This window comes from Castor canadensis, chromosome 10 (genome assembly GCF_047511655.1).
Source record: "Castor canadensis chromosome 10, mCasCan1.hap1v2, whole genome shotgun sequence".
NCBI lineage: Eukaryota > Metazoa > Chordata > Mammalia > Rodentia > Castoridae > Castor > Castor canadensis.
In genome coordinates, this window is record NC_133395.1 from 62,012,740 (window position 1) to 62,035,632 (window position 22,893).

Sequence of the window (22,893 nt, forward strand, 5' to 3'; positions counted from 1 at the left end):
GAAGTTTGGTGTGGTAGCACACCCACCCAGAAGGCTGAGGCAGGAGGATCATGAGTTCAAAGCCAGCCTGGACTACAAAGCAAGACCCTGTCTCAAAACAAACAAAAAACCAAGTATATTGAACTACAGCTAACACATTGAAAAAAAAGGAAATTAATGTGCACATTATTAATGCGCTAAATAACAAGCAAAAAATACTAATTATAAGCATATATATTAATATGAGGGGGTCTTATTAATTTTTTATTAGTATATATTCATTGTATGAGGGGGGATTCATTGTGACAATTCCAAATAGACTTATATTGTGCATTGGTTAGACCACTCCCACCATCTCTCCTCCTTGACCCCCTCCCCACCCCACTTAAAGCAATTGCAAGAGGTTTCTTTGTTCTATTTCATGTAAGTATATGAAGCCCATCAACCATATTCAATGTGAGGGTTACTGTTGCTTAAATTGAATAAGAAAATTAAGCAGTACCCTTAACAAACAACATGTGTGTTATATTGCACACAAAAGCATGTTTTGGGTTTTCTTCTTCCAAGTTCGTGGGCCTTTGGAAATCATGTGGGTCTGTGGACTCCACATTAAGAACACCAAGTAGGAGATTATCTAGAGTGGTCCTTAAATTGGGAAGTGCTACACCTGAGTGAGCACTTGAGACATGTAATGGGGAAACTTTGGTTATCAAAATAATTGAAGGGATGTAATTGGCCATCAGAGGTCTGGGGAGTCTCACACAATTAAACATCATACTGTCCTGCACAATGGACTCACTGGCATCCTACTAAATAAACATCTGGGCAAAAATCTCCCCTATAATCATCTGACCCTAAAATTGGCCTCCTTGTTACATAGGTACACAAAAATAATATATACCTAAATTATCCAGGCATGCAACTGTGATACAAATTGAGAGACAATTGGAATTTGTTTTACTTAAAACCTTATTAAGAGATGTCTACCATTTTGGACAATCATGTCACCAACAGCAAGGCCACTCAAGGAATTTGAAACTCAAGCAATATACCTTACATTGTAGCTATGGCACCTTTAGTGATTCTATGCTTTGGTGATTCTATAATATAAAAAGATATATATAGATATCTATACATATATTAGCCTTTTTATTAAAAATGTCAAATATGAAGTAAAATATAGAATAAATGCTCAATAGGAAATGATAAACTAGAAAATGAAAATATTAAGTAAAATACTGGTAATATTCAGCTGAATATTTATTTTTCTTAAAACCCAAACTTAAATATTTTAAATATTATAAACACAACCATATGACTCCTTATTATGTTTTCTAGTGTGGTCATCTTTAAACATTTATATATCAAACTGTATATTATTTTTGTAAACTTCCTTTTCTATTACTAATGCATTATGTTGCAGTTATGGCGTTGTATTGATTGCTTAGAAAGTTTACATATTGTTAAGTTATAAAAAAGCGGTATCTTGGTCTGATGGAACTATGTGATATAGTCTAAAATTTTCACAAATTTTCACTAAAAGAGCTACTAAGGGAGTTGTATGCTTCATTCAATAAGAATGGTGAACCTACAGACATGAGAATCCACAGGAGCACAGAAATAGTTAAAAATGTTAGTAGAGATAGTGAGCATGAATTAATAAATATATAATTTATGTTCATTAAAACTTTACAGGTAACAAAAACAGTAACAAGATGAGAAAAGTGAGGCAGCAAGGGTGTTGCATATACTGTAGTAAAGTATACCTAAATGGGTATTGTGGTCAGCGAGAGGTTAGAAACATAAAGCCATACGCACATAATCCATTAAAAGAACAGAAAAGTAACCTGTAATCTCAAGCCAGCAGAGAAAACAGGAAATAGGAAAGTAAGGAGAATCATAATAAAACATACAACTAAGAGCATAGAAATATGTCTGATAGATAAGAAATCACAATAAACATAGATTATACTTGCCTACAAAACATTATTAGAATGAATAAAAATAAAGTCTAACTGTCTACTTGCTATTTATAAGTGACACTTAAACACAGAAAGACTAAAAATAAAAAGATAGAAAAAATGAATGTGGTAGAACTGGTACAGCACTTTTTGCCTAGCATGCTTAAAGCCCTGAGTTCAATCTCCAGCACTGTAAAAACTAGTTATTTGCTAAATCAGACAAAAATTAATGCTCAACATAATAGAATTTAAATCTATAAAGAAAGACATTGAATAAATACTGAGAAGGAATAATTCACCAAGAAAATATATCAATCTTCAACACATTAAGTATTTACAAGAATAGCCCCAAGTACATAAAGTGATCTCTTATTGAATTACTAAGAGAAATGAACAAACTGATAATCTCAGTGGGAGATTCTAAACTGAGAGCCAAACTCAAAATTATTAATAAGATTAATCAAAAGGGCTATGAAGTGGTTCAAATGGTAGAGCACCTGCCTAGCAAGTGTGAGGCCCTGAGTTCAAACCCTAGTATCACCAAAAAAAAAAAGGTTTTAAAAGACTAATGAAGAGTTGAACAACAAAATCAACAAGACATGATATCCAATAGATATGGAGACTTTTGTACCGAAGAAAAACTACATTCAAGTGCACATTCTTAGAATAATCACATATTATTTCACCACAGAGAGTTCAATAACCTCAAAGAGCAGCTACTATGTAAAATATTTACTTTGCCCAGAATCTTTTAAAAAGGTGAGAATTCAAGAATAAAATGTGAAACTTTTAACAGACAGATTTATAGCATAGATTGTGGTGATAGTCTCATGGGTGTATCCTCACCACAAATGTAACAAGTTATATATATTAAATATGCTCAACTTCTTATATGTCGGTCAGATCTGAATAGAGTGGTTTTCAACAAGCAAAATGGAAAGTAACTATTTTTTCTTTACTCTTTTCTTAAAAAAATACAATGTGAATTTTTAAATGTTTGAAAAAAATGTATTCCTAAATAACTATTTATTATAGAGAAAAATCATAGAAATTAAAACTGTTTAAATTGAATGATAATGAAAACACCACACATGGGCCCACAGGAAGTCTTTGTTGACTGAGTAAACTGTGGCATCCATGGTTTGGGCTCCTAGGTTAATGACTTCACATTGCCATTATGAGGAATACCAAACTGGAGTATTTAAAAGAATATAAAATATAAAGTACCAGATGAACTCTAAATAAAGATAAAAGCTTTCAACCTATCAGGATAAGGTTTCCAAAGATTCTGAAAGTATATAATAAGAAATAAATACTTTTAAAGACTTTTAAGTTTTCTTCAGTGTATAAGTGGAATGAATTCTGCCATCTATCTGATGAATGGACCAGAAATAAATCTGGTTTATAAAATAAGCAAACAAAAATTCCAGGGATAAAATAACAAGTGAGCCTTCATTAAGAACACCAGCATTTATTAGCTTGCCTAGTTGATGGAAAGCAGATCTTTACATAATATATACAGTACTTTCCAAACCCAGAACTTTACATAATATATACAGTACCTTCCAAACCCAAACTTAATGAGCTTAATTAAAGTCTTCAGTAAAATATGGGTTGATAGAAGAGACAGATACTTCTTATTATGCTTTATCTATTTCAATTGTTCTCTTGTTAAAGAGGAAATAAATCACTGGAAAGAGTAAATTTTTTTTTTAATTTTTATTTTTTTATTATTCATATGTGCATACAATGCTTGGGTCATTTCTCCCCCCTGCCCCCACCCCCTCCCTTACCACCCACTCCCCCCCTCCCTCTCTTCCCCACCCCCTCGCTACCTGGCAGAAACTATTTTACCCTTATCTCTAATTTTGTTGAAGAGAGAGTATAAGCAATAATAGGAAGGAACAAGTGTTTTTGCTGGTTGAGATAAGTACAGCTATACAGGGAGTTGACTCACATTGATTTCCTGTGCATGTGTGTTACCTTCTAGGTTAATTCTTTTTGATCTAACCTTTTCTCTAGTTCCTGGTCCCCTTCTCCTATTGGCCTCAGTTGCTTTTAAGGTATCTGCTTTAGTTTCTCTATGTTGAGGGCAACAAATGCTAGCTAATTTTTTAGGTGTCTTACATATCCTCATATCTCCCTTGTGTGCTCTCGCTTTTATCTTGTGATCAAAGTTCAATCCCCTTGTTGTGTTTGCCCTTGATCTAATGTCTGCATATGAGGGAGAACATACGATTTTTGGTCTTTTGGGCCAGGCTAACCTCACTCAGAATGATGTTCTCCAATTCCATCCATTTACCAGCGAATGATAACATTTCATTCTTCTTCATGGCTGCATAAAGTTCCATTGTGTATAGATACCACATTTTCTTGATCCATTCATTAGTAGTGGGGCATCTTGGCTGTTTCCATAACTTGGCTATTGTGAATAGTGCCGCAATAAACATGGGTGTGTAGGTGCCTCTGGAGTAACCTGTGTCACAGTCTTTTGGGTATATCCCCAGGAGTGGTATTGCTGGACCAAATGATAGATCAATGTTTAGCTTTTTAAGTAGCCTCCAAATTTTTTTCCAGAGTGGTTATACTAGTTTATATTCCCACCAACAGTGTAAGAGGGTTCCTTTTTCCCGGCATCCTCACCAACACCTGTTGTTAGTGGTGTTGCTAATGATGGCTATTCTAACAGGGCTGAGGTGGAATCTTAGTGTGGTTTTAATTTGCATTTCCTTTATTGCTAGAGATGGTGAGCATTTTCTCATGTGTTTTTTTGGCCATTTGAATTTCTTCTTTTGAGAAAGTTCTGTTTAGTTCACTTGCCCATTTCTTTATTGGTTCATTAGTTTTGGGAGAATTTAGTTTTTTAAGTTCCTTATATATTCTGATTATCAGTCCTTTGTCTGATGTGTAGCTGGCAAATATTTTCTCCTACTCTGTGGGTGCTCAGTTTAGAGACCATTTCTTTTGATGAGCAGAAGCTTTTTAGTTTTATGAAGTCCCATTTATCTATGCTAGCTCTTAGTAGTTGTGCTGCTGGGGTTCCATTGAGAAAGTTCTTACCTATACCTACTAACTCCAGAGTATTTCCTACTCAGAAAGAGTAAAATTAATTGGAAATATAATCAAGTGTTTGATATTCTTTTCCTGATCAATAAGCATTTCATCCTCATGAAAAGACACTTTTTTTACTGCAGTTATCATTTATAGGTCTTTTACTGCAATTTTTTGTATACTGTTCAACAGAAAATTATTACAGTTTAAAGTTTTACAGTTCTAATATAGAAAAACTTTGCCTTCAACCTCCAAATGTAATTATTAAGAATATTATTATTAAGCAGGCATTTTAATAATAATCAACTTGATTCTTTACTCTTCCTTACCTTTGCATTGTAGAGAAAAACTGTATGCAAAAAGATTATGAACAAATCCTGTCTTCCATTCATACTCAGGTATTTTAAAATACTTATAGACAAAATGTTGACTTCCATATAATCAGACCTTTAATGGACAAACTTATTGAATTTGCCATTTCTTCACAACAGGTGAGTTACTTTTCCTAATCCCCTTTTCCCAAATAAGGTATTGAATTTGAAAGAAAGACACTAACTAATTTGAAATCCCCTGAGATTCGGTGGAATTAAAGCCCTGGTTATAACAGACAATCTACATTGACAGCACAGGCAGTCCCCGAGTTGTAAATAGGTTATATTCCAAAAGTTAATTTGAAAGTCTGCTGTTTAGAACTTGCAAAGGTATTTTGCCATGGAAACAAAGCTATAAATGATAGCGAATTTCTAAGAGAGTCTACAGAAGTCTATCTAACCCAAAATGTGTCTGAATTAAATTGTTTCAAGGACAGGTTTCTAACAGAGCATAATAGTCCACTGACAGACTGACTGGTGACCACTTTATCAGGATCTCTCAAGTTAGTGTTGTTGGCTTGTTATTGTAATAATTCATTTTATTCCTTAAAGATGTATTAGGCAAGATGAGCACAGATGGCTCATGCCTGTAATTCTAGCTACTTAGGAGGCTGAAATCCAGAGGATCTGGTTCAAGGCCAGCCTGGGCAAAAAGTTCATGAGACCTTATCTCAACTCATGGCTGTGCGCGTGGTGTACATCTGTTATCCCAAGCTATTCAGGAGGCTGAAATGAGGAGGATCAAGGTTCCAGGTCAGCCTGGACAAAAAAAGTTTGCAAGACTCCATCTCAATGGAAAAAATCTGGAAGTGGTAGCATGTACCTGTCATCCCACCTATAGTAGGAAGCATAAAAGAGGAGGATGGCAGTCCAGGTCAGCCCAGGTAAAAAATTAATGAGACCCCCATCTCAATGGAAAAAAGCTAGACAAGGTGGTGGGTGACTGTCATCCCAGCCACAGAGGAAAGTTTAAAGCAGGAATATTTCAGTCCAGGCCAGACTGGGCAAAGAGTGAGACCCAATCACTAAAATAACCAGAGGAAAAAGGGTTGGAGGTGTCACTCAAGCACTTCCAACACTTGCCTAGCAAGTGTGAAGTGCTCACTTCAGTACTACCACTGTATTGCCACACACACACACAAAAAAAACAGATGTGACAGTCAAACAATAATACCTTTCTATGAAAAGTACTTACTTCATTTCTCATAGTCCTGGAGATTTTTTATGACTTTGATTTATCTTAAAGCAAGGAATAAATAAACTTTTTTTATCTATGAACTGGGACTACTAGTACTTTAATCACAATGTTGTTTTGAACATTAAATGAAAAGTTAAATTTTAAAAGCCTGTTGCCTGTCTTTGATTATCCCATAGCAACTGATTGCTTGCCTTTTTTAATCCATGTAGAAAATTTTATCTCAGCTGTTCATTTCAGTGTTATATCTCTGAATATCTTTTTGCATAAGTATATTTTAACTCTCTAGCCAAGTACTTTTAATCTATCTAGTAAAAATCTATCAGTCAAAGTCCCTCTAGAACTCCAGAAATCAGTAACCATGCTAGATATTTCAGCAGAGGGATTCCATCTAAGGAATTTGTCATCTAAGGAATGGATGTTGGAAGGCTGAAGGAGCAGACAGAGGATTCTGGCAGAAGGAGTTACCGCCTGCAGGGTTGCAGAGGCCAGGGAACTAAAGAGAAAAACCTAGGCGTTTAATGGAAAGGGGCTCATACATAGTAGTAGGCCCTCTGGGGAAGGTCATGATTAGTACTTATGCTAACAATGGGCACAGCTGGCTAGTCCTGGTAGCGATAAAGGGATGTGGCAACTATCGCTAAGCATGCCAGAGACACCAAGCTTTTCCTGTACTAACGCCTTTTGAAGGAACAACACTGACAGGCATTGGAATAGGAACCAAATCCTAACTCTCTTTCACCTCCCTTTCAACACTCTTTAGTTCATAGGGCCTCCCATTGGCAGATCCTAGCAGGAAGGAGCTGGTATGTGAGTCTGGAGAATGTAGTTTCTAATACCAGCATATCACAGCGGAGTATAAAAGGGTAGGCTTGGAGCTCAAAGCAAAAGACAAATAATCAGCACAAAAGGAAATTCTGTTAAGGTCCAGGCATCTATTCTTTGTACAGAACCTTCACTAAAAAAAAGTGTTCTATAAATATTTCTTGATTCTATCCTTTGCAATAGACCCTTCTCTAAAGCAAATTTGGATTATCAACTTAAATGAGATTTTTGCTAGAAAGAAGTTTGCTCTTGTTCTATGTTGAATAAGATATCTGGTATAATATCAATGTTGAGTAGCTGCTGGAATTAAGAAGCTATAATAAGTCATTTCATTAACATCCAAGTCCCCTACATAAAGTACCTAATTGTTTTTGTACATAGGGTCACATATTAAGCTTATATTGTTTTTTGTTTTCCTTTATTTGCCTTTGCCTTAGGTTTTGAGCATATTTGGGATGTCTATAGAGCATATAGAAGACCAATTAGAGGAAGAAACAAACATATCGTAAGTGAAGAGAGATATGAAAAGTACATTTTGAGGTCAATTATCTAGTTAGAGGTAAAGGCTTGTTGTAATGTGTTGTCTATTCCATGAACTTATGCCTGCAAACAAAGTTAGTATTGTATCAGTCCATTTTCTGTTGCTAATGACACAATAGCACAAAGTGGTGCAGTTATAAAGAAAAAGGTTTGTTTTGATTCACATACGGTTCTGGAGGTAAAGTTGGGGGTCTGTATCTGTCGATGCCTCTTGCTGGTAGAGTCCCAAGGTGGTGCAGGGCATCACATGGCAAGAGATGGGACCATGTGTGTATTGTGTCTTCTGGTCTCTTTCTTTAATCTTATAAAGCTACTAGCACTCAATCATGGGGGCTCCACCCTGATGAGTTTATCTAATCCCCATCACCTCCCAAAGGCCTAATCTCTAAATACCATAGTGAGATGACACGTCTATCCTCTTAGTATAACTTTATTCTCTTAGTTTAATGGAGAATTAAACGACAGCAAGAGTTTTGAGGGGACAAACCAGGTTCACACAGTAGCAAGTATATGACTGGAGAGCTGACAGCAGTGTAACAGGAGATGGTGCCTGGGGAAAACTCTATCTTGGTTTGGGCATCCATTCCTTTAAGTCTGGATTTGGTCATTTTAGCACAGGCAGCACTGCAGTGGGGCTTTTGTTGGTTTCCAAAGCAGTAAGAGAAAACACTTTGATTAGCCAGAGGAAGGAGATGGCAAATGTTACAGAGTCTTACAGAGGACTAATTCTTGGAGTTAGCTCCTGTGAGATGCTCTCTGGGGATTCTTAGAATCTCTGGAAGAAATGGGACAGTGAAGGGGGGAAGAGTATGATGATGCTCTTTGAGATTTCTACTACAATTCTATTTATACTCTTGGCCTGCTATAGCTTGGGAGAAATCAGCTACATTTAGTAGTTAGGATTACAGGCATGAGCCACCATGCCAACCATTATATTCAGATTTCTAATGTCTTAGGCCATTAGCATCTCTAATTTGAAGCTGAAAGCTTGTTTGGTAAAGTCATATTTCATTGTTTTTTATGTCAGAGTCTCAACTTCCTTTTAGTAATGAAAATTATTATTAGTAATTAATTTTAGTTTTGTATTTGTATGGTATATATACACTATAAAGAGAAAAGATTATTAAAATTCAGAAGTACCTTGATTTAAAAAAAAAGTTTACAGGTAAAAATTTGAAATAAGAAATAAAATTAGTATTTCAATTTATTTCATTAAAAGTCTTCAATTTAGGGATGGTGGCATGGCTCAAGTGTAAAAGCGCCTGCCTAGCAAGAGTAAGGCTCTGACTTCAAACCCAGTGCTGCTAAAAAAAGAACACATAAAAAAGTCTTCAATTTATAAATGATTTCCCTAATTTTTCCATTGCTATGCATCTGTCCTTATTTACAAGATGATGCCCATTTTGTTTTAAGATTATATTTAAAAAATAAAGTAATACTATGTATAAATATATTCATGCTAGCTACCATGAGTAGATAGTTGATTTGTCTGACAATTTTAAAAAGTGATTTTGTTCAAATACTTAGTTCTGAAATCTGAGGAAGAGTTTTCTCAAGTTTGGCAAATTACAACTGAATTTAGATTATCTGAATTTTCATTTCATAACTCGTGCATTTTATTTTATTTTTTTAATTAAAAATAATTTTTAACCTTTTCAGATTAAAAATCTCATTGTTGTCTTGGCAAAGCATAGCTCTGGTTTTGAAATTTGCTTTTTTTGAGGGAGAAGAAGCCAGGTAGTTTGAGGGTAGTTCTTTACATCCCAAACCGTCTTCTACCTCATTATTGTTACAGATGCCTACCTCCTGTCTTTAAAATTGATTCATATGTCATCTGGTTATGCTGGATAATGATTATGTTGTATTCAACCCCAAGGCTGCTATCAGACTCCCCTGAGGCTATACAAAACATCAAAGAGTTGTTGACAGTCCCAAAGACAGATACAGAAACTTTTTTTTTTCCTACCTAGAGAAAATCTTTCTAATCTGTCTTACTATTGCATAGGCCTTTCAGATGGGAAAGCTAGGCCTTTCAGATGAGAAAGCTAGTCAATAAGTCCTCACCAGTAACCAGATAAGTCTTTTCCTTTTTTGGAAGTGAGACTGTCCCCTGAAGCATGCTTTGAAATCATATCATTAACACTGACAAATTTGGACTATTAGGATTGTCATTTTGTGTTAAGGAATTCCTTGGTCTTTCTTAGTTTCTCTATAAAGAGGAAACAATTAAAAAAAAAAACTTGAATCACAGATGAGCAATTTTCTTGAACTGAATCCATTCTAGTTTAATTCTGTCACACAGAAAAGAAAATCTTTGTGAAAGTTGACTGTTACCTGAGTTGTTTGCTCTAAGATACTCAAAGTATGGCCCACGGACTACCCTCATCAGAATCTGTTTATAAAGTACAGATTCCTGAATCCAAATCTTAGGATGGGAAAGGGGACATTGAATGAAAACACTGTATCTTAAACAAGCAGCACAGGTGATTTTTTTTTTTTTTTTTTTTTTTTTTTTTTTGCTAATGCAATGTTTAAGAACTATTTCTCTAGAACAGTTACTCTTTAGTTGGGAAATCTTTTTCTTTTTTTTTTCTTTTCTGTTCCAGGGCTCCTAAGGCTATTCTGGATAAAAGTGAGGACAGAAAACAAAAAGTCAAATTGCCTTAAGTAGTAATAAATGAACAAGAATTTAGGAATTCTCCCTGGTGGCTTTTAAAGGGAGGTAGTTACACAGGCCTCAAAAAATTCAGAAAATGTGGAGAAGTTTCTTGTTAGAGTGAAGGGCGTGAAGGGCCATGGCAAAATAGTGGCAGAAGAGGGTGTGAGGAGAATGACAGCCATGGAAAAAGTTCCCTGTGGTGGGAATGGCCAATATCAATGTCAAGTTGTTTCCTAGTCAGGGAAGCAGCTGTTCTATCTGTGGGAATACACTGAGGAATAGAAATGGCAACAAGATCAGGAATTTGGAGCAAGGATTGCTCTTAGCCAAGTCCCTTTCCAAGTATCTTTGACAATGTGGAGGAAAGTTCTAGATTTCCCTAATCTCACTAGATCACAATAAGCCAGGCATCCTAATCACAAAGCTATCATGTACTGACTGAGAATCAGGCATATAGCTGGCAATTTTTCATGCTATTTAATTCTGCGTATTTGGTATTTTATTGTTAACATATGGAGGAAGCACTAGGACTCAGAAAGGTCAGATAATAGGCCTAAGACTGATCAATTAATCAACAATAGAGCTGGGATTCAAGCCCAGATTTACTTGATTCCAAAACCTGTCTCTCCTCCCCCACATCGTACCATGCTCCTCAGAGACAAACAAAAGCTTTGACTGCTTTAACTTGTGTACCTTCAGGTCAACTGCTTCTTCCTCTTCCACACTTGAAATCAGAGAGGCAACGGCCACAGTGTTCTCTTTGACTCTGTTCATTTAGGACCTCTGTCTGTTCAGAGAGTCAGCACAATCTGCTGTTCTATGTCTCCTCTTCGCTGCCAAACTTTTCTTCCAAACATTCTAAAAGACAAGACTCCACTTGCTGTTCTTCTTCATCTCCATCTCTCTTTCAACTCACCATACTTTGTCAAGAATTGTAATGAATTTATCCTCTTCACAATCTATTAACTTGCAATAGTTTTGTGGATGCTGGCAGAAGACATGGGTGTTCTGGGTCAAAGGACTGTATTATAGCAGGTAATACCCTGTCACGTTCTATCAGTTCCATTGACTCCTAGGTCTTATATGAGGAAACATGGAGTTTGTTGTCACAACTGATGAGCTTTTAGGAACCCCCCAATCTTTTATAACGGACTGAAACAAAACTTGCTCAACCTTGCCTCCAGCAGAAGATATTATCTTTATTATGCTGGATGATAAACAACTGTGTCCTTTGCTTTGGTAGGAGACACTATGTCTTCTTTCCAAAACTGTTTGCCAAGCAAATATCCTTGAAAAGATAGTCTAGAACAAAAACTGTTAGTGCCTTTGCTCGTAAGACATACAGACATTTGAGAGTCCCATGTAAACTATCTCCCAACAGATTCCTACATCTTTCTTGAAAATGATCAGTAATTTCCTACTTTCACAATCCAAGGACCTTCGAGAATCCTGGAAGGAAGCTCAAAGTGCAATAAGGAATATTTATTGGGCACCTTCTCTATGTGCCAGGCACCAAAGAAGCCAAAATAGACATGATCCTTTTCATCATGGAGTCTGTAACAGACATAATATTCATATATCTCAAAATATAATTATAAACTAATAAATCCTAAGGAAAAGTACATGGTGGTAGAAGAGTTGACATCAACCAGAAGTCTTGAATTTGTCTGGGAGAGCAGAAATGTTTTCCCGAAGGATGTCCCTTTCAAGCTGAGACCAGAAGGATAAGTAAGAGATAAGACAGATAAGACAGAAGAAAGGCAAGTACAGAGAACATGTGACTGTTGGGATCAGAGTACATTTGAGAAACTAAAAGAAGGCCAGGAAGTCTTCTGCCCAGGAAGGAAGAATGGTGTGAGATGAGACTGGAAAAGGCAAGCAGGACCAGACCTCATGTGGTCTTATAGGCTGTTTTAAGAACTCAGTCTTGTGGGACGTGCTGATATACACATGTGAGATACACATGTAATCCCAATACTCACAAAGTAGAGATGGACTACAAGATCCTATCTGAAAACATACACTAAAACAAAAGAGGCTATGGGTGTGGCTCAAGTGGTAGAGTGCATGCTTTGCAAGCACAAGGCCCTGAGTTCAAACCCCAGTATTTAAAAAAAAAAAAGAAGTAAAAACCCACTGAAATCTTATTCTAGAACAATGAGAAGCTATTTAAGGTTTGTATGTAAGATGTGACACAGTCCTATTTGCATTTCAAAGATTATTTTGGCTGCAGAGTGGAGAATGGATGGAGGGGACCAGGTTATATGAGGTTGTACCAAATTAGATCAGTGGTGACACCAAAGAAGTAGATGATCAGATTTTGGAGATAAAATTTCTAGGGGTTGGTGCTGCAACAAATACTGGAAATCAAGTGAGGGGGACATCAAGGATGTTTTATTTGAACAACTGAATAGATGAGGGGAAAGGAAAACAAGAGTTCCTGAACTCTGTTGGTCTTAACTTTGTAGTTTTAAGACATTTAATGGACATGTCAGTGAAGCAGTTGGTGTTGTATTTAGAATTTAGGGGAAGAGTATGGACCAGAGGCATATATAGAACTTGTCAATATACAGCTGTAGGTGATATTACATGGGCTAAAAGATTACAGTGAAAAGAGAAAAGAACCTAAAAGTGAATTTTGTGTTGTGGTTCATATACATAGATTTGTTTGTTTGTAGTACTGGGGTTTGAACTTACCAAGCATGTGCTCTGACCATTCGAACCCACTCCACCAGCCCTACCCCTTAGTAGGGATTGGAGCAGGATCAAAGAGATTAGAGGAGCAGTGCCCAGAAAAGTAGCAGGAAAAATAAAACGTGGTGCCAAAGGAAGAAATGTTTCAGGAAGAATAGTGGTCAAAGTATTGGGTGTTGTTGAGAGCTCAAGAAAGCTGCAGCCTGAAAATGGTCTTTATCTTTTTGATAAGAAAATCAAAGCATTAGAAGAGATTTGTTCAAAGTCAACACAAGTTCTTGTGCCTCTCTGTTCTCACGGAACTCATACTGGGGCCCATGCTAGGGCATTTCTGTGTTTTTTCATTCTCTCCACAGGATATAAATTCCCCCGTCTTCATAGCACTGTGTTTCATACCACAATCTCTCAGTCTATTTCAATGACATTCTTTTGAATTATATGCCTTAGTCTCCTTCAAAGTAGCTGTTCTTGCCCTGCCTATACATGTAGCTATGCCCCAACACACTTTTTTGTTTGAAATGTTGGGTAATTTTTAATGCCATTTCTTGGCCTCCCCCTAACCCAAGGAATAAGAATTTTCAAGGGATGGAATGCAGAATTCTTTCTGTGTAGGAAGTTTTTGAAATTACTAGCTTAGAGTTAAGTTTGGAAACCATTAGCTTAGCTTCAGCCCAAACAGCTGTTCAGCACTATAGAGAAGCCACCCAACTCACCCACAGTCTGATAAATCCTCATATATTAAAACAACATACAGTTATATTTCAGGTATTTCAAAATCAGCTTTCCAGAAATTTTGTCAGGCAGAGGGCCAAATGTGGAAGGCAAGGAATCATTTCTCACAGCCAAAGAACTTTTGGTAGTAGTGAACAGCAATGAAAATACCTCCTCCATATACTATTTGATATAGAGGCAGTGTCCTAAATCCGCATCAGGAACCTCTCATTAGCTGGCTGTGGATATAAATATTCAATCAGTTATCACCCGGAGCCATAGAGTGACAGAAGGAAAACGTAAAAAATAAACAGCAAAGTAGAAAGAATGAGAGGAAGGATCAAAGTGCTTGAAGAGGCAGATGAGGAGAAATGACAGATGTCAGAAAAGACGAGAACATTCCAGAGAAAGAAGCACCAAAGCAGGGATTCCATACAGCTCTTGGGACTTTAGCAAGTGGTCAAGGTGACACATTTGATGATCAGTCTCCAAGGGTTTCATTAACCACTGTGTTAAGAACATAGTGCACACGTACATTTTAAAGAGATTTATCTTTTAAGGGTGAAGAAATACTTCCATTTTCAAAGCCTCCAGAACTCATCGAGAGGACAGACGTGGCACTGGGGTACCTCGTCACCATTTGTGAAAGGACACTTCGGGGGGGGGGTCCCAAGACGACCCTCCCCAAGTCTTCCGGTGGAAACCGCCGAGGCCAGCAGCAGGGGGACCTGAGGCATAGCTGCAGCGCCCCCCACTGCTCGAGGTCTAAGGAAATCGCTGCGGCGTTCCCTGCTGTCCCCGTGCTGTTGTAAAAATTAAGGTAATGGTTTTCCACGAGATTTGGCTGTCTCGGAGAGCCAGGAACCAAGCCCTGCGTTCCCAACTGGAGTAAATCTCTATGGGGGGGGGGGGTCTGCGATGGAAGCCCGGGGCGCTAACGCTTGGGACGCGAGCCCTCTGGGGCTGGCCGGCTTCCTCGTCCTTTGGGGGAGTGTCTCTAAAAGCACCTGCCGACGCGTGGGGAAAGGGCCCGACACGGAGCATCCCGGGGGAAGTTTCTGAAAATGCGGGCTGGGAACTGAGTGAGCGGCCCTGGGTGGGGGCGGGGGGAAGCCCAGGAACTCCACGTTTCCCGACGGTGGCTCGCCTCGCCGAGGCTCCCACCATCCTGGCACAGCCCGGGCCTCTCGGGAGAGCGCGGAGCGGGGCCGGCTGCGCGCGACGCTCGGACGCCACCCGTTTTTGCCCCCCCCCTCCCTCCTCGGGTCGGGGGAACTCGCGATCGAGGAGGGGGTAGTAGGTGTGGTGCAGGGGGGGGTCAGACCCCCCCTTCCCCCCCGCCGCGGGCTCTCGCGCCGGGTCGGGGACCAACGCCAGCCGCGCCAGCCGGCCGGGGGCGCCGTCGGCGAGGCTCGCGCAGCCGCACTCAGCGCGCCGACTCCGGGCTCCTCCTCCCAGCTCCGTAGTAAGCATGGCGGCGGCGGCGTTCGTGGTCCCTCGGGTGAAACAGAAAGCGGGAGCTACGCGAAGAGGGAGCGAAGAGCGGGGCTGAGGCGGCGGCGGCGGCGGCGGCGGCGGCGTCACTACCGGGAAAACAAAACCCCTATAGCGCACTCGGCGGCCGCGGCGGCCCCGAGAACCCGCCCTGCGGCTGCGGCTGCGGCTGAGGTAGACAGAAAACGATCAGGAACCCGAAGAAGCGGCGCCGAGGGAGCCGCCTTCCTCCTGCCCCAGAGCGGCGTGACTCGGAGGTGAGCGTCGGGCACTCCTCCCTCCGCGAAGGCGCCGCGGGAACCGTTAGTCTGGGGCCGAGGAGTTGGGGCGACTGCAAGGGTTCAGCAAAAACACGCCCCCCCCCACCGTCGAGGGGGCACCTGCCGGGGACGCGGGGTGTCGCCGGGACGCGCTCGCGGGGGGCGATCCTCCGACGCGGGAGCGCGGCGGCCCCCGCCCCCTCCGTCGCCGCGGCCGTTCGCGAGGGCAGAGGGGCGGCGCGCAGCCCGCGGCGGAGGATCGCCCGGCGCCTTCGGCCGTGGCGCTGCCGCCGAACTTGATCGCCGTTCGCCAGAGTTTTTCCCGTTCTGTTTTTTGTTTTTGGGGGGTTTTTTTTGGGGGGGGGCGTCAGCACTGGGAAGCCCGCCCTTTAGTCTGGGTGTATCCGAGCCTCGTTTGGCGGCGGTACCTGGCGGTTCCCCGCCCCAGGTGAGTTACCCACCTGTTCGGTTCCGGAGGTAGGTGGGTGGGTGGGCTGGGTGGAGGAGGCTGCAGTCCTCGCCCCCGGGTAACTACCTGCCTGCGCCTTTGAACTTTTGACACGGCGTTGGAAAGGCGTCCACCGCGCTTTAGGTAAAGGAAAACCAGCAAAGAATTCCGACGTCAAATTGCACACTCCCCATAGGGGAGCGGGGAGTGGTGGTTGTTGAGCGTGCTTTTTTCCAGCTGTTAGCTTCTAAAGCTTGGGGATGTTATGGAGGGGTGATTGTGGTTTGGGGATGGTCGCGGTCGCGATTTCGAGGTTTCCTTGTGTGAGGTTTTTTTTTTAAGTTCCTTTGCACACCTTTGTGTACGATCATCTGTGAACGAAGGCTGACGAGGTTTTCGTTTTCTTCTTACAGTGCGTTCACTGTGGACTTTTAAAACTGAGCCTCCTCCCCCTCCCCCACATACATCCCAATCCCCATGATCGTTTTTGCTTCTTACTGTGGTCCGTGCTTTGAGTTCTGGAAACCCAAGTTTCGCTGTGTGTGTGCGTGTGTGCGTGCGCGTGTGTCGTTGTGTATGATAAGAGTGAAATAACCTGTGGAACGCTAATATTTTTCACTTTGTTCTTCCCAGCACTAGTACTAAGCATATGCCACTCGAGAGAGTGAGCCATATGTTAGGCAGAGACGAATTGAGGTTTGTGGCTCTGATCTTGTATTTGGATAAATATTTAGTTATTTTTTCTATTTGCTAAATCTGGAATTCTTGCCATCTTGTAAGTTTGGCTTAACCTAAAAATAGTCAAGAGGAATGGGTCCCCCTTCTTTCTTAATGTTTTCTTGTTTGAATTAATTTTTCTCAAGGTATGAGATAAAGTACCTACTGAGACAGATGGTGGGCCTAATAGAAAGCAGTGATACAGATTTTTAACACCTTTTTAAAAATTGTAATATAATATAACGTAAGATCTTGTTTTTAGCCCACTGGTAATTCTTATTATCATTAATAACAACCATTAGTTGGAATAAAAGATGAGATGACTTGACAGGAAAAATCATTATATTAAATTTTATGTAAAATTTTTAGCACTATCACATTGAATTTTACAATATTTTCTTCTTTCTCTTCATAGATCATCTCTGTTTTCTATGCGTGGACTAAGTGGAAATTTTTTATCCCAGACTGACTACCACTTTAGCCACCTGTTTGCTTCTATATTAACTCCCCTTTTTTCCTCTTTGTCGGATTTCTCCAAAGCATTTGAATATTCAGGAAAAACGAACTCCTTGTTAACACTGACCTCAGCCACACATAATCACAAGGGTAATTTGCTTCTCCCAAATTAATGATATACATTTGAGAAAACAGATTCTTTGGTATCATCTGTGTCATCACTTCCTTTCTTCATGTGAGTAATTGAAAACTGATTTACCTTATTTTCCACACAATTAACGTTTCCTTTTTACTTGTTAAATTTCTACATCCTAGTTTTAAGCATACTTTATAACTAATTAAGAAAAAATTTCTCCCTCTTCCCTGACCAGCCAGACATAGTTAAGGGCTGAGAGATTCTGTAAGGTCCAGGAAAAAAAGAAAGAATGTATATTAACATTCTTACTTTCTTTTGTAGCTTTACTTAAGTAAAGAGCATTTAATATATAACTTGTTTATATATTAATATAACTTGTGTAATATTTATGCTTGTTTTAAAACGTGTATTTTTTTGGTGTTCATACTTCCAAAGGTTGTGCACCCCATTTTTGTTTGTTTTGATCTGTATTTTAAAAACACAGTGTTGCAGCTAAAAAAAATTTTTAAAGTATTCTTGGTGAATGTATTCCATGAAAATTAGTCTAGATTGTACCTTTGAGATTGATATAAGGATGTGCACCTGATTTCCAAATTTATTAGCTAGGTAATGAAAATAGAATTTTTTTTTTTGGTTTGTTTAGTAATCTCTAATGTAAAGTACTGTTACTTCAGATAAATTTATAATATTGTAAACCCAAAGTTAACAGAGTACTTTACATGTCTATTCCACTGATCTTTTACTACTTTAGTTTATAACATGAAACAAATAATGGCCCTTGTGTGTGTCAATGTCGAGCTGTTTTTATTTTTTTTATTTTTTTCATTTTTCTTTTATTATTCATATGTGCATACAAGGCTTGGTTCATTTCTCCCCCCTTACCCACCCCCTCCCTTACCACCCACTCCGCCCCCTCCCTCTCCCCCCCCCCAATACCCAGCAGAAACTATTTTGCCCTTATTTCTAATTTTGTTGTAGAGAGAGTATAAGCAATAATAGGAAGGAACAAGGGTTTTTGCTGGTTGAGATAAAGATAGCTATACAGGGCATTGACTCACACTGATTTCCTGTGCGTGGGTGTTACCTTCTAGGTTAATTCTTTTTGATCTAACCTTTTCTCTAGTACCTGTTCCCCTTTTCCTATTGGCCTCAGTTGCTTTAAGGTATCTGTCAAGAGCTGTTTTTAAAAGGGAACTAGTGACCAATAGTGGTGAAAGGCAAATTTTGTTTTTACATGTATTGGGAACTTTTTACATTTTTTTAATACTTTAGTCTTATTTTATTTCAAAGTAGTATTCAGTGCTCTCTTTTTATGTCTGATCCTTAACCATCTTTCTGCTAGTGTGGTTTTGTTTGTATTTAATATATACTTTCTAAGTTTGCAGTGTAGCCTATGGTCTTCCATCAAATTCCTTTATGGGTTTCTTATTTTAATTTTCCCAATTACTTATCACCCATTACCAGTTCAAGATAGATGAGTGTACTTGGGAGTTGGCATGTGCTCAGAGAATGGTGAGAAATTATCAAAGTGAGTATTCAAAAACAGTGTGATATACTCCTTCAAGTAGTTTACAGAGTAGTTGCAGATACTAAACTAACACAGGAGATTAGTAAAATACGTAAGATAGTATTATTAAAGTGTGTGGCACCAACTGTAACAAAGCACAGTGAGGGCTAGAACAATCTTGGCATTTGGAGTAAGCCAGACTTGAAATTAAGGAAGAATTTATATATCAAAGGGAAATTAATTCCAAAAGAGATTGATAGGCAGAGTTGGAAGTAGTAGCAAGTAAACCAGTTTAAAAGCATAGGAGGAAAAAAGGTTAGGTAGAGATACTAACTAAGCCCCAAGGTGAGGTCAAAAGAGGAATAGAGAAGGCTGGAGAAGATAGCTTAGCTGAATGATTAGGAACCCATAGCTAAAAGAAGTGTATATCTGCTTTGACATAGTAATAGCTTAAGCTTTATGTATAATGGGTAGTTTATAAGTGTTTGTTTATGTAACTTAGATGAACGGTCAGTAAGTTTTTCTGTGGAATACTAGATAATAAATACCTCAGGCCTTGCAAGCCATAGTCTGTTGAATAATCTCATTTGCTTGTTTTTAAAAATCTTTTTAAAATGTAAAAACCATCCTTAGCTCATGAACCAAACAAAAATAAGCTGTCTGTGGACTGGATTTAGCTGTCCAGCCTAGTTTATTGACTCCTGGCTAACAGTTGGCTAATTAATTTTCCGTATAGCACATACTATGAAGTAGTTTCTATCATTTTGTCTACATGGTTGTTTGGGGTGTTTTATGACTATCATTTATATATTTTTCCTTATGGTATATAAAAGTAAAGGAAAAGTATGCCTATAGTTGTTATTTTGTGGCCAAACTTCTGGCAAGAGCCTAGAATAGGTCTCAGAACTAGGAAGTGAAAGAAGAAAAACCTTTGAGCCAAGCCTTACAACAGTGAAAATAGTTACACAGTGGCTTGATTGAGAATTTGTATAAGGTTAAGTATATCAGCTGGCTTGTGCTGGTTTTACTTAATTTTTTTTTAATTGGCATTTTAGAAACCTTGGCTAGGGTGCCTGTGGCCTATATGTTACAACAGGGGAGCAGGCAGAAGAACAAGAACCTAGTTTTTTAAAGTAGTCTAAGATGAGTTAGTGGAGGAACAAACAGTTGGAAATGTTGTAGTTAACTTGAGTCACTGTGTTACAGAACATTCTGATAATTGATATTTACATTAATGAGCTAGTGTCATCAAGACAAGGTTATACCATGTAGATTAAGGCAGAAAAGAAAGACCTAGGAATCCCTTCTGACGTATTTCCCATTACATTTATTTAAGGTGATACCACTCCTGGGCATACACCTGAAGGAATGTAAGTAAGGATGCAATAGAGCCACTTGCATACCAACACCCATTATTCACAATAGCCAAGCTTTGGAAACAGCCCACATGTCTCACAACTGATGAATGGATTGAGAAAATGTGGTAAATATACAAAATGGAGTTTATTCAGCCATAAAGAAGAATGAAATTATGTTGTTTGCAAATAAATGGATGGAACTGGAGATCATTATGTTAAGTGAAATAAGCTAGGGTCAGAAGGACAAAGGTTGCGTATTTTCCCTCATACGTGAAAGTTAGATCTATCAGATAAATTTATACATAAATACATACATGATCTTATATACATATACACATACATACATATGGGGGGAGAAACATGATTGTAATAATGCATTGGTCTGAGGGGACCATGGGAGGCAGGAGGGGAAAAAGGAATGATAGAAAGTGAATAATATTGAAATACATTGCATCTGTGTCTGAAGATAGCTTAAGGGAATGCACTGAAAGCTGTTGAATTATAGGGGAGCAGGGTGATAAGAGTAAGTAATAGAGGGATTTAATCTGATTAAAGTATGACAAATACATGTGTTAAATGCCAAGGCAATGCCCCCTTAAACAATATATACTTTAAAAAATACAGGACAGGAAGGTGAGCAAGGGGTGGGTAGTAGTGGGAGGGGAGAGGGTGAAAGAGAACGAATATGGTGGATATACTTTGTATACATGTGTGAAAATAGAACATGAAACCTGTTGAAATTGTTCTAAGAAGGAAAATGTGCAAGAATGATGGAGGGGGTGAATCTAATTAAGATATATTGTAAGCACATAAGTAAATGTCACAATGAATCCCCCCTCTACAACTAATATAAGCTAATAAACATAGTAATAAAAATTATAAGGAACATTATGGTAATTTAAAGAATTAGTACTGTTTTTTTTTTCTTTTTGAAACTTCATCTATATGAAACATCTTTTTGAAGTTTCTAAATTTGTAGTGTGTATTTCTAAGGCAATGCTATTTCTTTCACCTACTGTTTCCTGTATCATTACCACCTGAACAGTGGTTCCTGAGGTTATAGCTGCATGAATCAATTGGCTAGCATTACTCTGTATTTTGTGGTATCAAGAGATCACAAATGTAAAACTAGACGTGTCACTCAAGTGGTAGAGTGCCTGCCTCTCAAGCACAAGGCCCTGAGTTCAAACCCCAGTACCACCAAAACAGAGAGAGATTGAGATCAAGAATATCACATAAAAGCTTTCTTTCATTCAGGCATTGGTAAATAGGTTCTGTACATCAGGGTTAGTATTGGGTTCTGGAAAAAGTAAGAGAAGATTCTACCTGGTTAGAATAGTGATGTTTCTTTTTTCCTGCTAAATACATTAAAACCAAAGTGCAAAATATAAGTAATATTTATTCTTCTGTTACTATAATTTTTACATCCTTTGTAAGTGTATTTGCTATCTTAAGTTTTAAGGCAGTACAAATGTTTTAAACTAGGTTTCAGCCCTTGTAAATTGCTCCCTAATAAAATTTTGACTTTAAGTTTTGCTTTAAGAAGAAATTATTCACTCCCCATCCCCTACTTTTGTCAGTACTTGAAACAGCTTTGCTATTCAGCTGTTTTTCTTTCCTAGGTAGGAGATAAAGTGCGTGGAGTGGTGACTCATCTCTAAATCTTAGTTCCATCTTCACCACCCATTGGTGATACTGGTTTCGTGTTGATTTTTTTCAGTCTTAGTTTTCTAATCCTTAAAATAGAGAATAAAATCTGTCTCGTTTTCCTCACAAATACTATAAGGACCCAAAGAGATGTTGGAAACCATAAAAACATTAAGGCATCCTTTAAGTGCTTATATTAATTAATACTATATATTGGAAGCAGCATAGCTTTTGTTTTTAATGATTAGAAATCTTGAGTTCAAGTTTTATCCCCCAAAGTTCTGTAAACATAGTATGTTTCCAATAAACATTTAGTTTACTCAGAAGTTTTAACTGCTTTCTTGGCAAAGAGAATGCATATAAAAACTTTCCATTCTTATTAATCTTAATATAGTACAGTCTATATCCAGTGTGCTTCTATCTTTTTTTTTTTTTTTGGCAAGGAAATGCTGATCTTCTATTCCATATGACTTCAGGTATTCTTTCCAAATTGCAGTAAAAAAGTATGCCAAAAAAAAAAAATCCTTATGGTTTTCTTTTTTAAAGTGGAAGACTCTGTATTTATATAGTACTAAGATCCATTCCTTGAGATCTCATTGGATTTTTAGGCCTATACTTGGTTGTTTTAAAGTCCTGCATAAACTGCCAAAAATATGGTGGTACTCTCATTTTACAGATGAAAGTATACTTCTGATTGACTTTTATATATCTTCTCCCTCCCTTCTTAAGATCGTTTAGTGCTAATTGCTAAAAATACAAATTAGTGTAATAAACCTTAATGTGGAAATTATCTACATTTAATAGATTGCAAGTAATAATCAGTCTCTGTCAGAAATGTTGAAAATAACTGTTTTGTGTTGTTTTCCTTTTATAGAATCCACATT

General features: G+C 38.4%; 1 protein-coding gene across 1 annotated transcript in view; it reads left to right on the forward strand.

The window, feature by feature from the left end:
• The first annotated feature begins 15,597 nt into the window (after positions 1-15,597).
• The window catches only part of Fndc3a (fibronectin type III domain containing 3A), a 146,689-nt gene continuing 139,393 nt past the window's right edge, over positions 15,598-22,893 (forward strand). Inside the window, exon 1 of the mRNA XM_020170863.2 lies at positions 15,598-15,737. The gene's annotated coding sequence lies outside the window, so the exon portion shown is untranslated. The remainder of the gene's footprint in view (positions 15,738-22,893) is intronic.